General features: G+C 37.1%; 1 protein-coding gene across 4 annotated transcripts in view; it reads left to right on the top strand.

Annotated features, from left to right (window-relative positions):
* BNC2 (basonuclin zinc finger protein 2) overlaps positions 1–13,950 on the top strand; it is a 330,641-nt gene that overhangs the window by 305,290 nt on the left and 11,401 nt on the right. The gene's annotated exons all lie outside the window — the stretch shown is intronic.

Raw genomic sequence — 13,950 nt, 5'->3', positions numbered from 1 at the left:
TTGGGAAGTAGAAGTAAAACATTGAAAATACTAGCCAAAAGCAAAACATGCATCGAACAATATTTTCCTCTGATATGTGTCACATGGTGTAAATATTCAGTGTGTTTTGTCCAATTTTTCTGGGTATGTTCTGTGTGTTTTATGTTTGGTGAAAGTTATCTGGGAAGACAGAACTGTGAACTTGAATGCTTATCATAATATACTGGGTGCCCCTAGGTTCCTAGGAAATAACTGGAAGAATCAAAACTCTTCTCCAGAGAGTGGGATAAAATTGAGTATCTTCCATTTATCTGAGTAAATGTAAAGCTGTTCCCCATATACAAAGACATCCCATCTTCCCTAGAGTCTTTTGGAAGCAGAGTGAACAAAACTACTCACATTAGTTCCTACAGAGAAAGGGTCTAGCTATTCTTTTAACAGTGGAAGGCTCAAGATTTCTGCTGAAGTGAAGCAAGCTGTACTTTGCAGACAGAAGATAGTATCAGGGCACTACTTCCAAAAGTCTGGATGGAACAAGACACCTCAGCTTGAGAGATGTGGTTTTCTCAGGTGTAAGGGAGAAATAATGAAGGATAAGGAAGACACATTTCTGGCAGCAGCAGCTGTATGTTTACTGCCCTTTGGGTTTACATCTCTCAGTGAAGGAGAGAGACACTCAGCAGACAGGCATATGCCACCATACATACATTCATTACACATTCGTCATCTGTGCACATCTGTCTGAAAAGAGGAACTTTCAACTGAAGAAGCAAACTTTACATCACAGCTTGCAGCCTAACCAAAAATTACTAGTAACTGAGGCCATTTCTTCTCCTTTTAATGATGATGATGCCTTCACTCCTAGATTTTAGCCATTTCATTCACTGTAACATGAACAGAGTGACTGTTCTGGGGTGTATACAAATTAACATGAAGTTACCTGAAATTAAGAAAACTGATGAGGCAAGTCATAGGAATGACCAAGGGGAAAAAAAAAAGTGGGGGGGGGGGGGGGGCAAGTTTACCAGGTGTAGGTGACTCCAAATAGCTACAACACTTTTTTTGGATGGTACTGTGCAGTCTTACCAGTGTATCTAGACAGAAGCAGACATTTCAAAATACTTTTTGAAGTAAAATTATGTAGCAGGTGACCAGTATAGTAAAATAAATCTCATTTGGATATCTGTTCCATTGCTTTTTGACAAAATAGGTCTTAGCTAGTGAGACAGGTGAGATGAGAATGTTTTCCATTGAAATATGTCTTATTAAAAGATGTTACTCAAAAGTAGTTGGTAATCTATGGGCTCTGGTGAAAATACACCCCAAAGCCAGCCTCTCTAAATCTGGCACATCTTTTTATGGTTATACAAGCTACTAGTGGTTAGCAAATAGGACAGGCAGCAATGGCAATTTTGTGAAGTACAGCCTATAGTTGCAGGAATATACTGTTAAGGTAGAAACAGTTAAGGGTAGAGATAACCACATCACTAACTAACTGTCTCAGGATGATCCTGAAGGAAGACTTGCAGAGTTATGAATGAAACTTAGGTGCTCAACAGGGTCAAGGGAGTGCAAGTGTACTGCAAGACACTGTTCACAGCTTTTTACTACCCCTTGATCCTGATCTGCAGTACCCATAGTTTGCTGTCCTTTGCATCTTCAGGAAACCAGTGCCACACATTATGTGCCAGTATTGAGGATGTTACGCTGTCGGTATTACAGTGTAAACCACTCCTTCACATCCAGCACATACACATAAAACATTCTCTAATGATACCTCTAGAGCTGCATCATATGATCTGTTGGGACCTGAGGTAACCCAAGAATACCTCAGGTGAGATACCACTTATGGCTCATCACAATTTGATCTTTTAGTGGCAAACACTGGGTATTTCCTGGAAGAAGTTTTAAGCCCACCAATTCTAAAGAAAATCTAAGGCTTTTTGTAGGGCTTCCTACTTTCCAGCAACATCTTTTATAATAACAGTTTGCCTTGTGCTAAGCAAACTTTTTAATTATTTTTTTTAATGACAAACATTTCACTTTTAAGCTTGCCCTAAAAGTGTAGCTTTAAATGATCTGTCTAAGAAATAATTTAACATTTTTGCCATAAGGCACCTTCAAGCTTTATATAAATGGACCTGGAAGAGAAAGTAAAAAGTTTTAGATTTGCCAGAAATGTGCGCTTTCATAAAAAAGAAAGAATTGCAGGACTTTGTCAGCATTGTGTATAAATGTAAAGTGGCTTGTTTTGTATGGGAAAGGCTGGGGGAGAGAGAAAAGGACTGTAATATGAAGATAGCTTTTCCCGTTATTTTGGGTTTGCCTTCTTTTTTTATTTTTTTTTTGTTTGGTTGGTTAGTTTGTTTGTTTTTGTTTTTGGGTCTGGGGGGTTTTTTAATAAAAAGAGGGGGAAATTTTCCCTAAGTTATATGTCTGTGTCAAACTGTATGAGTCTGAAACATAAGATGTGAATTAAAAATTTTCTAAGTTGTTATTTCCAATGTTGCTGATTTTGATTCTAGTGCTTTCTAAACTTCATTGCTTATTTTATTAAGTAGGAAAAAGTGTTGCCTGCTTCAGTTCAATACATTTTTTCTTTTCTGTCCTGCTTCCTCTCTTTCCCCTCTCTTTCTCTCTCTCCCCTTTACTTTGTTATGCCAGAATAAAAAAGCAATTACAGTCCAGCCACTTACAACTGAAAATACCAATGGGACATAGTTAATTGTGCTGCCTATAAATCTTACATTGTACTTCTATATTTTACACACAAAATGTGAAAATAAAAGTAACCCAAACAACTATATATGTGTGTCTATCTGTGGATGCGTGTATTGAAAGAAAAACCTATATATAGCTGTGTTGTTAGATAAGGACCTAAAAATACAATGGATAGAAAAAGAACTTGAATTCCCTCTCAGAAAAAGTAAATGAGGCCTTCTTTCAAGGAGAAGATGCATGCAGATGATATATTATGCAAGACAGAACCAAGGTTTCATGAGGAGAGGCTCTGGCAGAAAGGATAACAGATCCTGTGCTGTATCTCTCCCAGGTCTGATAGCCAGATAAGGGAGCAGCACTAATTCTGCAGCCTTTTTAGTCTGTTCTGTCACAGAAGGGGCACTGCTGGGTCAGTCAGCTCACTAGTAATTGTGTTTTACAGACTTCTAAAGCAATTGGCTCAGTCAGTCCCAATTCAATAAAAGTGTAGAGCGAGAGTGAGAGCACTTTTGTTCTATTTTTTACTTGAAATTATTTCATTCAGCAGTCTGTCTTTTTTATTACCAGGATTTGACATTAGCACTCCAAGCTATATTAGCATCCATTTCAGCAGTTCAGTAATGGTATTAAAAAAACACTTAACTTCAACGGTGAATGGTTGTATGACAGTACCATAAAAATCCACATTAAAAAAAACTTATGTGTTTGTCCCTGCAAATAATTTTTCACTCGTTTAACCACTTCAAAACTACACTCTCTTGACTGGTGTTTTCAAGAGCTTTAGCAGAGGAAAGGCTTGTAAAGGAACTGCAACTGCGGCAACAATGGCAGAAAAAGAAAAGATATTTAAAGAAGAAGGAAATTGTGATAGGAACATGCAAGCACACATAGATGCACAAGAAAGACACCCCCCCTTTTGAGTGGGTGTCTCTCATTCATCGACTGAAGTAAGATTTTAAACTCAAATCACTTGAGGTAAAATCTTTGGCATCTTCCATGTTTCTGGGGTTTAATTTTGAATGCAGCACTCTCCAAGCTTGGGACAGCAGCCTAACTACCTTGGCACTGCAGCACAATCATAAATGACTGCATTAGGTTCTAAATTTTGATTAAACATTCTGTAATTAATCAATGGTAGACATGAAGCAGTTGGCAAGGTCCAGAGCTGCAAAATGTTTAAGACATAAAACATTACAAAGTAATTAGAATGTGCTCCTTCAAGAGAAGGATTGCCTTCAATAAAGAGGTAAATGATAGCATCATGTTTATTGTGGACGTAGGCAGCCAGTGCAATATGATAAACTGCAGGAGATACACATATCAGTAATCATCCACATTATTAGTGTCATTAATCATAATTCTAAAAATATGACAGCAGCAGCCAACTTTTTGACCAATTTTGCCTCTGCCTGTTGGCCGTTATAACTTCACTAATAGACTGCAGAGCTCCTCTGCGTGGCAGTTTGCATTGAGAATGGAAGGTTAATTATATTTGAGCTGCTGATTCCTTCTCTCCTTGGAAAAGACTGAGCACTTTGACAATCCCAGGAGCTCGCTGCTGTTAAACCAGTAAAAGTACTTTATTGAAATTTTTTTTGTTGGTCAGGAATGAGTAGATGTTTCAAATGAGATATAAGCGCCAGGCTAGGATGGCCACTAATGTTTCTTCCAACATAATCCTTGGACAGCAAGCTGAACTTAGATATCTTTGTACAGTCTCTTGTGGATGAGTAAAAAGTTGAGAATTTAATAACTGCTGACAATAGTACATATGGAAGAATCTTGGAGGATTGAAATTACTAAGGAGTCGGGGCATCAGTGAAGAGAGGTTATAGGATAATCAGCTATCTGTTGACCTGGTAGGAGTACTTATTTAGTAATGTAAAATTCTTAACAGAGGAACCCTGTTGAAGTGCCACATCCTATTTGGTTATATAGTTCTCTGGTATTATAGAAATAAATCAGCATTTTTTGACCCAAAAAAAAATTTAGAAATTAGAATTGCTGTTGCATTGTGACCAAAATTAACGGTTTTCAGATTTTCTGCAGAACCTGAAATTGTAGAAAACTATCCCCAGATCTGAGGTTTTATTACGAATTTGAACTTGAGGTGCAGTCAGTAAAGAGTTTGTGAACCTTCTAAGCAAATCACAAGATAAAGTGTTGCTGTGCATCAATATCTGAGAGGAAAGAATTGGTTTGAAAACAGAGTTTGTACTAGCAGTTCTGACAGAGTGTTATCTTTATTTCTGCTTTTACTCAAACTTGAAGCTTAGTAAAATTAATGAGTGGAACACTGAACTGAAGAGGCTGTGGTAGTTTAGGCCTTAATTTTAGTAGGCCTCAGTTTGGCAGGCCCAGATAGTGTGATGTGGATTTTGCCAGCTCAACCTAACACAGGGACTTTGTGTAAAGACTTGCAAAATTATCACATTTTGTATGTCTGTTGTAACAGTAAAATAAAATGAAGGATGAAAACTTCTTACTGCAATACTTGGATCATGTAATAGTTAGATGATTTAGGATGGAAAAAAAATATTAACGCCTGCAGTTTGGCAACAGATTCTACCTGGATGTTGGTTCATTACTTGTTAAGGAGAAATACATCTTGTGTGAAGGACCAGGAAAATACTTCAGCACAGCTGAGATGGGGACCTAGTACATGACTGCAGTGCACGGTTATGTATACATCATCTGCATGGCTTAAGTTTTTTGTAGAGCTTGTGTAGATTGTAGAAACAGCTTTGGACTGATTCTAGTGGTGCTCCACACCTGCTATTTCCATCAGAGACTTTGACATATGTATGATGACCTCATGCATGTAACATTGCTATACCAAGTTCACTTATGAAATATTGTCAGACAAATCTTTTTATTCTAAATTTTCTCAGCCACTCCAGGTATTAGACAAGAGTGCCAGCTATTCTGTAATGAGTCTGTTTTGCTTCCAGGCAGCTTGTAAAGTGAGAGGTTGAAGTGTTACAACACAGTTTTGATCTCTTCTGAGTGAACTTTGGCAACTATGCCAGTGGTTGTGCTTTTTGTTTGTAATATTTTTTTTATCTTTAATGTACAACAATAGTAATATATTAAGAGTATGACATGACCTCAGTGCTTCTGAGCACACACAACTGTTGTGAAAGTGTAATTCTGTTCACGCCATAGGGACCATCTCACTGAACACTGCAACAAGTATGTACTGTATTATTGGGCTTTTCAAGAATCCCAAACCTGACAGATTTTACATTAAAATTATTTGGTAGTGAACATTGACGTGAGATATTAGTTTCACATTTAACCTTAGTATTTGTTTGCACAGCCAGCTATCCTGCCTTCCCAAATGCTATCTCTTCATTAACATTTTTTGTGCATTCCACGGTGATGACAAATTGTTTTCTGACGCTAACCGTGGATTAAGTATGCAAAAGGTATGTTTGCCACTGCCAACAAACCAATAATTCTCACTAACATCTTCAGAGTTACAACATTTGTAAAGTTGTAAAGTGAAGTAAACAAACCATCTGTTTAGCTTTACCATATATGTCATGCACTCTTATTAGCATATTACGATTCATTTAGTAAACAAATTTGGTGATTTTGTTCATGTCAGAGTTAGAGGGAGCTTGAAGATGATTAACATTCCTGGGATAGGCACATTAATACATTGCTTCCTCTGCAAAGTTAAATGGCTTCTCAGGAGAATCACCCCTTGTTGACAAGATGAGACTGTCAATTTTGTTTGCCTGCCACATTAGGGGCCGTAAGGGGATGGGAAGCTCTGAGAAAGAGGAGCAGTGTAGGCAGCATAATTCACTGTGAATTGAAAAAAGAAGTCTAATTCTGATAAATGGTCGACCCCAATACATCCTACCTGTTATTACAACAGACGTGCCGTATCTGTGCAGTAAATTAGTTAAACCCCTAAAGAGTTTGATGGGAGCTTATCTTCAAGTGAATAATTTGAGTGTAGAGGGAGCTGTCTTCGTGACCAGTGTGAGTGATTTGTTTCATATTGAAAGGGATTAAAATGACTGGGCTCCACATCCTTAATTTGCAACAACTTGCTTGTCCTTTATTTCCTTTATTTAATAAGTACGGGGTTTTTTACTTATTTTTAGTAGGTGCTGAACTGTATTTTACCTTTTGATTTTCTTCCTATAAAAGGTTAATATTTTTCAGATTCTATGCAATTTAAAGCCTCTAGAACTGATGCTATTGCCCTGTTCATGTAGAAATGCTACAGTTTCATTGGGTAGTACAGTATTTTTGCCTTGACTCATTCTACAGTCTAGCCCCTATACATACTTTCCCCCTTACATTTAGAGGCAAATTAAACATGATCAAACATACGGAAGAACTAATGTACAAACTAATACCCTGGCCCTGTTCAGATAAATGTGATTTTATAATTTCGGTCAGATCAGGATTTCAAATCATTATTATCTTTGCTTAGATTTATGGACTTTTTTGTTTCTTTTTAATTAAAACAAACAAACAAACCCTGTATCAAAGACTGATAGAGTGGTAAAATTAGAACAGTAACTGAGAAATTTTTTAAGGGTTTCTGTTAATAATTAAATTCCAGGAACTGTTTCGTTGTTGATTCTTTTAAGTAAATGAGGGAAATGATTGCTGCTTCATTCTTGAAGAAATGTCAGAATTGAATCCATATCCTTCTCATAAATATATAAAGTTATATTTAGCCAGAGTCTTATTTTCTGGTTCTTTGATTTTAGCTGCATGAAACTCAGAACTTCCAGTCTGCAGAGATTCTGAGAAAGCATAAAATTCTGGGTTTACTTTCTGTTATGTTTGTGTACTCTGAGCCTTTCTATGAGTTTCAGACTTAAATAAGTAGGAAAGAGACATGAAATTGAGGTATGACCACAATACTTTGCCATAACATAAAATTGTGTTAGCTGTTAAAATCAGGTAAAATTTTAAAACAAAACCGTAAACCTTAATTGACAGCCTTGGAGGTGAAGAGTAAGAAAGAGAACTTTCCTTTAACATTTCATTACAGGTGAAAATGTAGGCTGAATACTGAGCTGCAGATATGTGGAAAAAGTCTCATAGGAGGAATAATGAAAGTTTCATTGTTTATATTTTAAATCAGATTGATAGAGCTTAATTTTAAACTAAGTATCGCTGGATGATAGTTCTTATGGGCCCTGTACAACTACAGCAGTTACTTCCATATCCAACTTTAATAAGAAGTTTGCCAATCTATACATAAATCACCAGAGAAATGTGTTCTGGGTTTGATTTTCTAACAGAACCTTCCTCAAACTACTGAAGACCATATTACCTTTTCTCTTCTTTTTAAAAATCTAATATCACATGGAAAAAACATAATTTAACAGAAAATAATTTTATGTTTACTTTTAATGCATTAAGTCTCCAAATATAATTTTATTGTGTTACTTAATGTTGGGATCACTTATTGATCTTATACCAAAGCTGAACAAGACTGATGGCTCCCTGCTGTGGTGTCCTGTTTATGGTTTCTCTGCAGTGTTAGAATGGTAGGGCTGGGTGCTATTGCCAGGAAAGGCATTTTCAAAACATCTGAAGCATAAGAAATTGGGATAGTGGCTTTTTTGGAAACATGGGATGAAAGGTGGGATACAACTGGAAATCTTGAAATGGATAATTTCAAAATTTTAATGAGCAATACAGTGTGCTTTGATGTTTGACTGAGATTTTGTTCAAGGAACTTTATCCCTTTTAGTCAAAGAAGCAAGGGGACAATAGCTGGGACAACTAAGTGGGACATCAGTTGGTTTGTCCCTTCTCTCTGACTGGATCAAGAACTGGAAAGTCAGTTTCCTTAGTCCCTAAATGACCGCCCTAACAATTACGCTTCTGTTTCGTTCTCACTCTCTTTTTATCTCTCATCCCCTAATATTTAAGTGTAATAATACTTTTCTCTTGCTAAAATAATTAAGAAAATGCTTTGTGTTTTCAACAACCTGTCCTATCCTGAATTGTGAGCAACACATTCAACCCAATTTTTCATGCAGTTGGTTTTCTGCCCACTATAATACTTGAATTTAGACAAACAGTTCTTTTAATAATCCAAATTCTCTACCTCTGTTGTGTACATCAGAGATGAGGCTTGTCCCAGTGCAGATAGGACTGCAGCTGTGGTGCATCCAAAGCTGGCCTTGAGTCATGTATAGAAGTTATGCCAATTTTTATGCCAGGATAAATTCAACTCTGATAAATTCCTTCTTGCTTCAGAAAGAAATAAAAAGACTGATTAAATAAAAATAAACTAAAGTGGCAATTATATTTTTGCTTTCCAACAAATGGACAGTAGATTAAGAAAATCGGATTCACTGACAAGTGTAGAAAGAAACTGCTGAAGAGAGCCCAGTCTGGATTTATGATCTGTATAAATAGAATGTACATTTGATTGACCATAATTCCTAGGCTTACAAACCCTTTCCTTCTGTTGATGCGTAATGCATGTCTCACCAAGAAGCTTGCTAATAGTAGGTAGGGTGAGACGAACAATGAATTCTAATTATGGTGGAATACTTCCACAAACTTCATAAGGGAAGGAAAATACTAGCACCAGTGGGATCATGCCCACAGTCAAAGAGCTGCTGTAACTGCTATAGCATCATGCATTGCACTGCTACCAAAATTCCTGTCTTAAAGAGGAGTAGTGAACTGGAAGGTGGGATACCATTGACACTTCATCACAACTACAGATTTTATGTGTATCGTCATTATCATTATCAGCCTTACAGCAGCAGAGATCCATTTTTAAAGCTGAATTCACTCTAGTGAATAGTGTCCACCATGTGTCTAATTAATGAATAATAACTTGAAAGACTGGTAATTACATGGAAAAAATTAGGCATTCAGCGTCCTAAAGTAAACCAGAACTTGCTAAACTTCCTTGCTACAACAAACTATATTTGAAACTCATTTTTAAGGGTACATGACATGTAGTACAGAGCTAAACAGGTGTTCAGATGTTCTTTGGCACACAGTATTATCAGAATTAACCCTCTTTACTATCCCTTGTTGTATAGGATGGGTAGGTATGGTAACTGGAGCTGAGTGAGTTATGCCTTTAGTTAAACTCATATTTCTCTCTGAAAGACTTCAGTCACCAGCTATCTTTAAGCAACATCTCCACTGCCAGGATCAAGAGCCATTTTGGTAGTTGATGTACAAATAAGCAAGTCTAAGAAGTTCAGAGTCATTCAAAGGAGTTAATCAGGTCAAATATTTTGTTTTGTCATACACATACATAAACCTCTGCCAATCATTTATGTTCTTTAAGTTCTGTTCCCTGCAGATACAGCAGCAACTGCAATGCAAAGAACACAAGAGATGGCCTTAAATTAGCTAGCTCAAGTATGGAGAATAATGAAGCCATGGCAAGCTGAAGCTAGCTGGTTTTGACATATTTTATTTCAGGATTTTCTGCCTGTTTAATGGCAGTGTTCATGCACTGACATAAATTACTGTGCCCAAGCTGTGCCTCAGCTTACTGAGAGACCACTGTTTACACATACCTGGGAGCAGTATCTGGAGGAGGAAGGGGTAAGCAGCATTGTAAATCACGTCAGGGAACAGAATAGCTGAAATCAAGAAACTGCAAGTGCCGTGGGGAGTAGCAGGTGAACAGGATGACAAGGTGGTCATGACAAGCCCTCAGCCACTGCTGAAAGGACTTCCGAGGCTTTGGGAGTGACAAAGAGAGAGAGAAAGAGTTGGATTAGGATGAGTATCTCAGTTTTGTGTGGAGATGGGGTTCTGTGCTTTGGTTTTGTTAAAAGATTTCAGAACTTCAGAGTCCAAATAAATGAACTTTTTTTCACTATTCATTCTTCCTGTCACTATTAGAATGTTTTCACATATTATATTTAGGAACAGTATTAAACACAAGTGAAATAGATTAAGAAATGAATGTAAAAGAATCAATTCTTTTGAACTTTGGTTGCATAATGGAAATCGACTGCTATGAATGAACCTATGTTCAGAAGTTATGAACAGCAGAGCTAATGCACTGCCATGAGTTCATCTTTATTATTAAATTACACCTGAATCAATTGATAAAGTAGCTTCTTTTTAAGGCTAGGAATGGCACTTAATTGAATAAAAGTCAGCGTAATTATATTAGGAGAATCCAACAGTACTGCTGACAGCGGAAAAGGGACACTACTGAGCAGAGTGCCAGAACTGGTCCGCACATTTCTGCACATCGTTTGCCTGACAGATATTATGGGCTGGTACATACGTTAACTAGATTACTGATTGTTACTGCTGTAAGTGAGAATTGAATAAGAGGGCATCTCTTCTTATCAGAGCATCAGCAGGGTTTGCATCCTTACATTGTTCTCGCTTAGAATGGCCTCTGTCTATCTGGGGCTCAGTGGCCCCTCTGTAACATGGCAATTATGAATGTGGAAGTTGTTCTCACTGCATACCTGACCGCTGTTTTTCTCAGTAGCAAACTAAGGGAAACAGTAAGCACAAATGCATGGAAGCAATAGTTACAGGTACCCTGACTAGCTTCTATGCAGCATCAAATTCCCATACCACAGGAGTGAGAAGGGGAGAGAAGGAGAACAATCATTAGTAGACACACGAGTGCTTTATGAATAGTTCACAGTTAGATTTATGATAAGCACAAATGTGTTTTTATGGTCATTTAGTAACACTGGCCAGTGTGGACAGGCCTTCACAGTAAGTGTTTCCTGTATTGCACTTAGCAATTTTACATGGAGCTGCACACTGACACCAGGAAGGCAAGGGACCATCAGAACTACTGTTTATCATTCATGTGTGTGCCCACTGCATGCATCTGTTCAGAACTCATTTGTGGATGATAATGGGGATGCTGTGAATATGCTTTGATTAATTTGCTTTATGTTTTCTATATAGTGTGATTGAGTCAGTATTCACCAGGAAAACAGTATAAGTGATACTACAGCTGACAAAACCCAGTTTCACAGTCAAGACTTTTTTTAGTCTATGTTTTATTGGTTTCAGATTTATTTTTTTAACCAGATATGTCTGGATTGGAATGTGAATTTGTTTTCTTTCTCTCTCTCCTCCCCCTCCCCCTTTCTTTCTCTTTTCTCCTCTCTTCTCTCTCTCTTTTGTGATCTCAATTTAGCAAAAGATTAGAAAGCTGATCTTATCACAAGGTAAGCTCAGCCTTCCTAAGTGCAGTGTGGGGATATGCATAATTACACTTCCGCGCCTCAAAAAAGCAATGGTGCTATACTTGCTTGTGTGAAAGCAGTATTTCCCATGTAGAAGAAAAGCAAGATATACTCTCCACTTTTTCCCACCCTTGCCCATACCTCTCAACTCTCTCTCATTAGGAAAGAAATTTTCCATTCTAGACCCTCCTCCTTACTGGAATAATCACATCCCAAGCATACACAATTCAATTACCGCTTGTCAGTGTTATGTCAGATAACAGTTACCCGCATTTGCTGGTGTGTGGGACAGATCACTTCTATTGCTGTTTGCTTTATTTATTCCAATAAGTTATGTGCAACGTATAGATGAATCACAAAGCAAGTAATAAAAATTACAGAAATTAACTCCACATCAATTTAAGCTTCCTACATTTGCATTTTCTTCACTTATCTGCAATGTATTGCTGTACCATGTTTGGCACTTCAGCTGGTTGAGAGGTATGTTTCAAAGGGTTTCTTAAACTAAAAGCTTCCAATAAGGAAATATTGCTAATAGCTATTGTTCCTTTTCTCCCTTTTTGTTACTGTAGGACCTGAATGTCTATAAAGTATATGATCATTGTTATGTGTTCCCATGCCAATTTTATACCTAGTGCTTTTTTGCAAAATAACTATTCCTATGTTAAAATTCTCTCTTTCTTTCTCTCCCCCCTGCCCCCGTCCCACCCCCTGCCCCCTTTCTTTTCCTTCCTACATTTGGGCTCTGATCTGCAATTTATAATGGGCAGACAGACTGGTGAGTCTGCATGTTGTAAATTGCGGGTTTGGGTCCTTAGCTTGCACAGAATGTTATGCAGTAGAACTTCGCTAATTCTTTTTTTTTTGCTGACTTGGAAATCCAGTTACCCTCCAAAGAAACTGAATAAATAATTGTCATTTCCTCAGCAATGCTACACGTTCTGAAAACTGAACCCTAAAGTTTTCTAATACTGAAAACTTTACATACATTTCTTATTCTTACGAACTTCAACAAAATGAGCATGCTCTGTGGTCAGAGGTCTTTGAAGTCTGTCATGTTTGTTAGTTGCATTGTTAATCTAAAAATGCAGTTTTTCAAAGAATGTTTCCTGACACTATTGCAAATCAGTGATGTTCTACTGCAATGAATGAATAAAGCCAATGTCAAAAGTGGAGAGTAGAATGCAGTATTTGAAATAATAGGCTATTTTACACAGTTACTAACCCAAAGTCTTACAATATTTGCAAATGTAGACCTTCATTTCTCGAGAACAAGGGCCCAGATCCTGTAAAACACTTGAGAATATTTTAATTTGCATCTCTTGGGATCTGATCAAAAGATCACTTCTGTCAGTAACAGTTTTCCAGTGTCTCTTGAGCATGTGCAGTGACTTCAGGAAATACCTAAACCAAAGCCTATGCTTAAGTTTTTTGACTGATTTTGGGACAAAATTCTCACTGCCATTAGTACCTTTGTTTTACACTGTTTGGGTCAGTCAGCACTGCATCAGACACAGTACAAGGAGGAGTGGCAGTTCCTGCCCAGAAGGATGGAACCACTGACTTTGGCTAAGATTTTCGGAAACTTATATGTAGATTTCAGAGACTTGTTCTCTTAAACCCTTCAAGTCTTCTCTGTTGTGAATTCACTCAATTTTGAATCACTTTCTAGCAGAATTAAATTACCTGAATCAGGACCTCTGCCTATATATCATTCAGTTACCTTTTATTTTATTCTCTTCCTATATTTCACTTACAGTCTTATGTGAGTACATATATATAGATATATATATTAACATTTATATTTATATTATGTATGTATAAATATATAAAGATACAGATCCACAGATAGAAACACACACAGATATTCCATATTTTTTTCTCTTAAAGCAAGGCTTTTAGGCAGGTTAGCAGAGATGCAGGAACCAAGAACAGCATTTTGTATTTTATACTAGTACAATTTATTATTTTGCAAATATCAAATCAAAGGGTTGTAGCTGCTGCTGGGTACTAATGTTGAGGAGCAGCATCTGAAAAGAAAAATAATATGGGGAGGGTA

Source organism: Pithys albifrons, chromosome Z (genome assembly GCF_047495875.1).
Source record: "Pithys albifrons albifrons isolate INPA30051 chromosome Z, PitAlb_v1, whole genome shotgun sequence".
Taxonomy (NCBI): Eukaryota; Metazoa; Chordata; class Aves; order Passeriformes; family Thamnophilidae; genus Pithys; species Pithys albifrons.
Note: the sequence above shows the minus strand (reverse complement) of the source record. Positions and strands in the feature narration are given on the sequence as shown.